Source organism: Petromyzon marinus, chromosome 69 (genome assembly GCF_048934315.1).
Source record: "Petromyzon marinus isolate PM22_M1 ecotype Great Lakes invasive population chromosome 69, UKy_Petmar_22M1.pri1.0, whole genome shotgun sequence".
Classification (NCBI taxonomy): domain Eukaryota; kingdom Metazoa; phylum Chordata; class Hyperoartia; order Petromyzontiformes; family Petromyzontidae; genus Petromyzon; species Petromyzon marinus.
This window is the reverse complement of record NC_133735.1, coordinates 7,644,879-7,654,072: the sequence shown is the minus strand read 5'-3', so window position 1 is coordinate 7,654,072 and position 9,194 is coordinate 7,644,879. Positions and strand designations below refer to the sequence as shown.

The 9,194-nt window shown below is 60.3% G+C and overlaps 1 non-coding gene across 1 annotated transcript; it reads right to left on the bottom strand.

Moving 5' to 3' along the window:
• Window positions 1-4,448: 4,448 nt before the first annotated feature.
• Window positions 4,449-7,765, bottom strand: LOC116937590 (uncharacterized). Its single transcript, XR_012930465.1, has 2 exons — window positions 7,538-7,765; window positions 4,449-5,261 (listed from the first exon to the last, which is right to left on the bottom strand). It is a non-coding gene; the product is annotated as an uncharacterized LOC116937590 (transcript).
• Between the last annotated feature and the right edge of the window lie 1,429 nt (window positions 7,766-9,194).

Sequence of the window (9,194 nt, the reverse complement as noted above, 5' to 3'; positions counted from 1 at the left end):
CAGTCACTCGTCCAGTCACTCGTCCAGTCACTCGCTCGTCCAGTCGCTCGTCCAGTCACTCGTCCAGTCAGTCACTGGTCCAGTCGCTCGTCCAGTCACTCGTCCAGTCACTCGCTCGTCCAGTCACTCGTCCAGTCACTCGTCCAGTCACTCGCTCGTCCAGTCACTCGCTCGTCCAGTCACTTGTCCAGTCACTCGTCCAGTCACTCGTTCAATCACTTGCTCGTCCAGTCACTTGTCCAGTCACCCGTCCAGTCACTCGTCCAGTCACTCGCTCGTCCAGTCACTTGTCCAGTCGCTTGTCCAGTCACTCGCTCGTCCAGTCACTCGTCCAGTCACTCACTCGTTCAATCACTTGCTCGTCCAGTCACTTGTCCAGTCACTCGTCCAGTCACTCGCTCAGTCACTCGCTCGTCCAGTCACTCGCTCATCCAGTCACTCGCTCGTCCAGTCACTCGCTCGTCCAGTCACTCGCTCGTCCAGTCACTCGTCCAGTCACTCGCTCGTCCAGTCACTCGCTCGTCCAGTCGCTCGTCCAGTCACTCGTCCAGTCAGTCACTGGTCCAGTCGCTCGTCCAGTCACTCGTCCAGTCACTCGCTCGTCCAGTCACTCGTCCAGTCACTCGTCCAGTCACTCGCTCGTCCAGTCACTTGTCCAGTCACTCGTCCAGTCACTCGTCCAGTCACTCGTTCAATCACTTGCTCGTCCAGTCACTTGTCCAGTCACTCGTCCAGTCACTCGTCCAGTCACTCGCTCGTCCAGTCACTTGTCCAGTCGCTTGTCCAGTCACTCGCTCGTCCAGTCACTCGTCCAGTCACTCGTCCAGTCACTCACTCGTTCAATCACTTGCTTGTCCAGTCACTTGTCCAGTCACTCGTCCAGTCACTCGCTCGTCCAGTCACTCGCTCGTCCAGTCACTCGCTCGTCCAGTCGCTCGTCCAGTCGCTCATCCAGTCACTCGCTCGTCCAGTCACTCGTCCAGTCACTCGCTCGTCCAGTCACTCGCTCGTCCAGTCACTCGCTCGTCCAGTCGCTCGTCCAGTCACTCGTCCAGTCAGTCACTGGTCCAGTCGCTCGTCCAGTCACTCGTCCAGTCACTCACTCGTTCAATCACTTGCTCGTCCAGTCACTTGTCCAGTCACTCGTCCAGTCACTCGCTCGTCCAGTCACTCGCTCGTCCAGTCACTCGCTCGTCCAGTCGCTCGCTCGTCCAGTCACTCGCTCGTCCAGTCACTCGTCCAGTCACTCGCTCGTCCAGTCACTCGCTCGTCCAGTCGCTCGTCCAGTCACTCGTCCAGTCGCTCGTCCAGTCACTCGTCCAGTCACTCGCTCGTCCAGTCACTGGTCCAGTCGCTCGTCCAGTCACTCGTCCAGTCACTCGCTCGTCCAGTCACTCGTCCAGTCACTCGCTCGTCCAGTCACTGGTCCAGTCACTCGCTCGTCCAGTCACTGGTCCAGTCGCTCGTCCAGTCGCTCGTCCAGTCACTCGTCCAGTCACTCGCTCGTCCAGTCACTGGTCCAGTCGCTCGTCCAGTCACTCGTCCAGTCACTCGCTCGTCCAGTCACTCGTCCAGTCACTCGCTCGTCCAGTCACTCGTCCAATCACTCGCTCGTCCAGTCGCTCGTCCAGTCGCTGGTCCAGTCACACGCCCGGCCGCCTTTGTCTCTCCCCCAGTGGCGATGCTCACTACTTACACAACACACACCCATCACCACACACCAGGTACTCATTCGAGGCTGAGTCGACCTAGGGGAGGCACAGGACCGGTTCAGATAATCGTCACTGGTGGTGTTGGCCGTGAGCGGGGAATCGAACTCGGGTCACCGGGTTCGTAGCGCTAACCACTACACTACCGCTCCCCACACACGCACTCACATACACACTCACATATACACTCACTCACATACACACACTAACATATACACTCACTCACATACACACTCGCTCACATACACACTCGCTCACATATACACACACATATACACTCACATTTGCATACACACACTCATACACACACTCACATATACACACTCGCATATACACACTCACATATACACACACATATACACACTCACTCACATATACACACACACTCACATATACACACACACTCACATATACACACACACTCACATATACACACTCACACACACTCGCTCATATACAAAGATCCCCCATATAGCCTTAACAGACTGTAGGGGCAAGTGCTGTTAGCGAGCACCTATGAAGGCCGGAACGGTACACGAGGGGGTGGGTGGCCAGCACCACGCCCGACCACCTTTGTCTTCTTAGTGGCGATGTTTACTACACACCGCACCAGGTACTCATTTGAGGCTGAGTCGACCTAGGGGAGGCCCGGGACCGGTTCAGATAATCGTCACTGGTGGTGTTGGCCGTGAGCGGGATTCGAACCCGGGTCGCCAGGTTCATAGCGCAGCGTAGCGCTAACCGCTACACTATCGCTCCCTCACATATACACGTACACTCACACACACGCTCACATATACACACACTCACATATACACACACACACTCACATATACACACTCACACTCACATACACACACACATATACACACACACACATATACACACACTCACACACACTCACATACACACTCACATATACACTCACACACACTCGCTCACATACACACACTCGCTCACATATACAAAGATCCCCCGTGTATCCTTAACAGACTGTAGGGGCAAGTGCTGTTAGCAAGCACCTATGAAGGCCGGAACGGTACACGAGGGGGTGGGTGGGCAGCACCACGCCCGACCGCCTTTGTCTCCCCAGTGGTGATGTTTACACACCGCACCAGGTACTCATTTGAGGCTAAGTCGACCTAGGAGAGGCCCGGGACCGGATCAGATAATCGTCCCTGGTGTTGGTCGTGAGCGGGAATCGAACCCGGGTTGCCAGGTTCATAGCGCAGCGTAGCGCTAACCGCTACACTACCGCTCACTCACATATACACACTCACATTTACACACACACACTCACATATACACACACTCACATATACACACATTCACATATACACACACACTCACATATACACACACACTCATATACACACAAAGACCCCCCATATAGCCTTAACAGACTGTAGGGGCAAGTGCTGTTAGCGAGCACCTATTAAGGCCGGCACAGCACACGAGGGGGTGGGTCACCAGCACCGCCACGCCCGGCCGCCTTTGTCCCTCCGACCAGTGGCGATGTTCACTACTTGCACAACGCACGCACACACCACGCACACACCAGCTAACTCACTCGAGGCCTTGGCCAGGTGTCCTGAAGAAGGCCCCGTGGGCCGAAACGTCGCGTTTGCGTGTCCCCTTTGCGAAAGATCCCACGTTGTTCACGCGGTGGGTGGGGGGGTGGTGGAGGGGTGACAGTCACGTGGTCGATGTTGTCTCTCGCCCGTCGAGGGCTCTATAAACATTCGTTCGCCTTAACTCGAGTAGCCATCGCCGGTTAAAATGTGTGGTGAACGTCTTTCCCCCAAAACCTTTCGAGCGGTGATAATGCGCTTAAACAAATGCGCGTAAATAACACGGGTAATTTACACACTTAAATAACACGTAAACAAAACACGTAAACAACACACACGTACATAACACAAGTAAATAACACGTTAAAACGTTACGTTCTCTTATGTACAGCGAGGGAAAAAAAAGTATTTGTGATCCCCTGCTGATTATGTACGGTTTGCCCACTGACAAACGAAATGATCAGTCTGTAATTTTAATGGTAGGTTTATTTGAACAGTGAGAGACAGAATAACAACAAGAAAATCCAGAAAAACGCATGTCAAAAATGTTATAAATTGATTTGCATTTTAATGAGGGAAATAAGTATTTGACCCCCTCTGCAAAACATGACTTAGTACTTGGTGGCAAAACCCTTGTTGGCAATCACAGAGGTCAGACGTTCCTTGTAGTTGGCCACCAGGTTTGCACACATCTCAGGAAGGATTTTGTCCCACTCCTCTTTGCAGATCTTCTCCCAAGTCATTAAGGTTTCGAAGGCTGACGTTTGGAAACTCGAACCTTGGGCTCCCTCCACAGATGTTCTATGGGATTAAGGTCTGGAGACTATGCTAGGCCCACTCCAGGACCTTAATGTGCTTCTTCTTGAGCCACTCCTTTGTTGCCTTGGCCGTGTGTTTTTGGGTCATCGTCATGCTGGAATACCCATCCACGGACCCATTTTCAATGCCCCGGCTGAGGGAAGGAGGTTCTCAACCCAAAACATTTGACGGTAACATGGCCCCCGTCCATCGTCCCATCGATGCGGTGAAGTTGTCCTGTCCCCTTAGCAGAAAAACACCCCCAAAGCATAATGTTTCCACCTCCATGTTTGACGGGTGGGGATGGTGTTCTTGGGGTCATAGGCAGCATCCCTCCTCCTCCAAACGCACGAGAGAGAGAGACGTGGAGTACTTTCGAAGATACTTTACTGACGCACCACGGACAACACAGGCTCGCCCATCAAACAGGCACGCGCTTTGCCCCCGGGGTGGTTCACGGGGCAAACGGCAGAATCGTAGGCTTGGGAGCAATTTAATGACGTGGAATGTGGTCGTTTATTTTTTTCACACGCTGGGGAGGGGGGGGGGTGGGCGTCCTTGAGGGATCGGAGTCTTCAAGACGCCGGTCTCATCGGTGATCGGAGTCTTCAAGACGCCGGTCTCATCGGTGATCGGAGTCTTGAAGACGCCGGTATCATCGGTGATCGGAGTCTTCAAGACGCCGGTCTCATCGGTGATCGGAGTCTTCAAGACGCCGGTCTCATCGGGATCGGAGTCTTGAAGACGCCGGTCTCATCGGGATCGCAGTCTTGAAGACGCCGGTCTCATCGGTGATCGGAGTCTTGAAGACGCCGGTCTCATCGGTGATCGGAGTCTTGAAGACGCCGGTCTCATCGGGATCGGAGTCTTCAAGACGCCGGTCTCATCGGGATCGGAGTCTTGAAGACGCCGGTCTCATCGGGATCGGAGTCTTGAAGACGCCGGTCTCATCGGTGATCGGAGTCTTGAAGACGCCGGTCTCATCGGTGATCGGAGTCTTAGAGTTGAGGCCCCCTGGGGGTGTGGCTCAGAACCAGTGTCTTGAGATTCCCGGGGGGTCTCGGGATCGGTGTCTCTGTCTTGAGACCCCCCGGGGAGGGGGGGGAGGTGTCTCTGTCTTGATACCTTGAGACACTCTGAGAAGTTCTCACAGCAGAATTCCGCCGCCGGAGAACTCCAGACTCTGCACACCGCACGGAGACACGGCACCATCAGCGTCTCTCTCCTCCCCACCTCGTGTCTCTGTCTCCCCCTTCTTGTCTCTGTGTCTCTCCCCCCCCCCTGTCTCCCCCCCCCCCCCCTGTCTCCCCCCCCCCCCGTGTCTCTCTCCCCCCCCCGTGTCTCTCTCCCCCCCCCGTGTCTCTCTCCCCCCCCCCCGTGTCTCTCTCCCCCCCCCCCCGTGTCTCTCTCCCCCCCCGTGTCTCTCTCCCCCCCCCCCGTGTCTCTCTCCCCCCCCCCCGTGTCTCTCCCCCCCCCCGTGTCTCTCCCCCCCCCGTGTCTCTCCCCCCCCCCCCCGTGTCTCTCTCCCCCCCCCGTGTCTCTCCCCCCCCCCGTGTCTCTCTCCCCCCCCCGTGTCTCTCCCCCCCCCCGTGTCTCTCCCCCCCCCCCCCCCGTGTCTCTCTCCCCCCCCCCCCCGTGTCTCTCTCCCCCCCCCCCCGTGTCTCTCCCCCCCCCCCCGTGTCTCTCTCCCCCCGTGTCTCTCTCCCCCCCCGTGTCTCTCTCCCCCCCCCCCCGTGTCTCTCCCCCCCCCGTGTCTCTCTCCCCCCGTGTCTCTCTCCCCCCGTGTCTCTCTCCCCCCCCGTGTCTCTCCCCCCCCCCCGTGTCTCTCCCCCCCCCCCGTGTCTCTCTCCCCCCCCCCGTGTCTCTCTCCCCCCCCCCCGTGTCTCTCTCCCCCCCCCCCATCTCTCCCCCCCCCCCGTGTCTCTCCCCCCCCCCCCCGTGTCTCTCTCCCCCCCCCCCCGTGTCTCTCCCCCCCCCCCGTGTCTCTCCCCCCCCCCCGTGTCTCTCCCCCCCCCCCCGTGTCTCTCCCCCCCCCCCCGTGTCTCTCTCCCCCCGTGTCTCTCTCCCCCCGTGTCTCTTTCCCCCCCCGTGTCTCTCCCCCCCCCCCCGTGTCTCTCCCCCCCCCCCGTCTCTCTCCCCCCCCCCCCGTGTCTCTCCCCCCCCCCCCGTGTCTCCCCCCCCGTGTCTCCCCCCCCCCCCGTGTCTCTCCCCCCCGTGTCTCTCCCCCCCCCCCCCGTGTCTCTCTCCCCCCCCGTGTCTCCCCCCCCCCGTGTCTCTCCCCCCCCCGTGTCTCTCCCCCCCCCGTGTCTCTCCCCCCCCCCGTGTCTCTCTCCCCCCCGTGTCTCCCCCCCCCCCCGTGTCTCCCCCCCCGTGTTTCTCTCCCCCCCCCGTCTCTCCCCCCCCGTGTCTCCCCCCCCCCCGTGTCTCTCTCCCCCCCCCGTGTCTCTCCCCCCCCCCGTGTCTCTCTCCCCCCCCCGTGTCTCCCCCCCCCCCCTGTCTCTCTCCCCCCCCGTGTCTCTCCCCCCCCCGTGTCTCCCCCCCCCGTGTTTCTCTCCCCCCCCCCCCCGTCTCTCCCCCCGTGTCTCTCCTCCCCCCCCCGTGTCTCTCCTCCCCCCCCCGTGTCTCTCTCCCCCCCGTGTCTCCCCCCCCCCGTGTCTCCCCCCCCCCCGTGTCTCTCTCCCCCCCGTGTCTCCCCCCCCCCCCGTGTCTCTCTCCCCCCCCCGGTGTCTCCCCCCCCCCCCCCCGTGTCTCCCCCCCCCCCCCCCGTGTCTCTCTCCCCCCGTGTCTCTCCTCCCCCCCTGTGTCTCTCTCCCCCCCCCCGTGTCTCCCCCCCCCCCCGTGTCTCTCTCCCCCCCCCGTGTCTCCCCCCCCCCCGTGTCTCTCCCCTCCCCCCGTGTCTCTCCCCCCCGTGTCTCTCTCCCCCCGTGTCTCTCTCTCCCCCGTGTCTCTCCCCCCCGTGTCTCTCTCCCCCCGTGTCTCTCTCCCCCCCCCGTGTCTCTCTCCCCCCCCGTGTCTCCTCCCCCCCGTGTCTCTCTCCCCCCCGTGTCTCTCTCCCCCCGTGTCTCTCTCCCCCCCCCGTGTCTGTCTCCCCCCCCGTGTCTCCCCCCCCCCGTGTCTCTCTCCCCCCCCGTGTCTCTCTCCCCCCGTGTCTCTCTCCCCCCCCCGTGTCTCTCTCCCCCCCGTGTCTCCTCCCCCCCGTGTCTCTCCCCCTCTCGTGTCTCCCCCGTGTCTCTCCCCCCCTCGTGTCTCTCTCTCCCCCCCGTGTCTCTCTCCCCCCCCCCCGTCTCTCCCCTCCCCCCCGTGTCTCTCTCCCCCCGTGTCTCTCTCCCCCGTGTCTCCCCCCGTGTCTCTCCCCCCCCCGTGTCTCTCCCCCCCCGTGTCTCTCTCCCCGTGTCTCTCCCCCCCCCGTGTCTCCCCCTGTGTCTCTCTCCCCCCCGTGTCTCTCTCCCCCCCGCCCACCTGCTGTGGCTCTATGAATGCGAGCCAGTCTGAGGCGTGGGTGGGCAGCAGCCCCATGGCCTGGCACTTGTAGACGGCCAGGGCCAGGCCCAGGACGTTGCCCACCAGGTAGACGGCGCCCTGCAGGCGCGGGCGGGTCGACCCCTCCAGCAGCTTGAAGGCTGCGGGGGGTGGGGTGGGCACACGAGGGGTGGAGTCACCACGTGGAGGGGGTGGAGTCACCACGTGGGGGGGGTGGAGTCACCACGTGGGGGGGGGTGGAGTCACCACGAGGGGTGGAGTCACCACGTGGGGGGGGTGGAGTCACCACGTGGTGGGGTGGAGTCACCATGTGGTGGGGTGGAGTCACCACGTGGGGGGGGTGGAGTCACCACGTGGAGGGGGGTGGAGTCACCACATGGGGGGGGGTGGAGTCACCACGTGGGGTGGAGTCACCACGTGGGGGGGGTGGAGTCACCACATGGGGGGGGGGTGGAGTCACCACGTGGGGTGGAGTCACCACGTGGGGGGGGTGGAGTCACCACATGGGGGGGGGGGTGGAGTCACCACGTGGGGGGGGGGTGGAGTCACCACGTGGGGGGGTGGAGTCACCACGTGGGGGAGGACACAGGAGGGGTGGGGTCACCACGTGGAGGGGGTGGAGTCACCACGTGGGGTGGGGTCACCATGGGGTGGAGTCACCACGTGGGGTGGAGTCACCATGTGGGGGGGGTGGAGTCACCACGTGGGAGGGGGCACAGGAGGGGTGGAGTCACCACGTGGGGGTGGAGTCATCAAGTGGGGGGGGTGGAGTCACCATGTGGGGGGGGGGTGGAGTCACCACGTGGGGCGGGGGCACAGGAGGGGTGGAGTCACCACGTGGAGGGGGTGGAGTCACCACGTGGGGGGGTGGAGTCACCACGTGGGGGGGTGGAGTCACCACGTGGGGGGGGTGGAGTCACCACGTGGGGGGGGTGGAGTCACCACGTGGGGGTGGAGTCACCACGTGGGGTGGAGTCACCAAGTGGGGGGGGTGGAGTCACCACGTGGGGTGGCGTCACCACGTGGGGGGGGGGGGGGTGGAGTCACCACGAGGGGTGGGGTCGGGTCACCAGGTGGGGGGTGGAGTCTCCACGTGGGGCGCTCCTATCTGTTACAGCCACGGTCATCAACACACGTGCCCAATACACTACACACTACTTATTGCACTACACTATACACTATACACTACACACTACACTATGCACTATTATAAACTACATACTATACACAACGCTACACTACACTAATAGACACGATACACTGCTTACATGCACTACAATTATACATTACACTATACACTACTATACACACTACACTATAAACTACACTACATACTACACTACGCTACTGTACACTACTCTACACTGCACCACGATTCTACGTTAAAAGATAAAATTTATTTAGAATTTCTTGTTGTGTTTCGTATTTTGTCCCTCAGTTGGCTACGTACGGTGGTACGAAATAAGTTCACTACACTACACACTACTATACACTACATACTACACTACACACTACTATACACTACACTACTATACACTACATACTACACTACATACTACACTACACACTACTATACACTACATACTACACTAACACACTACTATACACTACATACTACACTACTATACACTACATA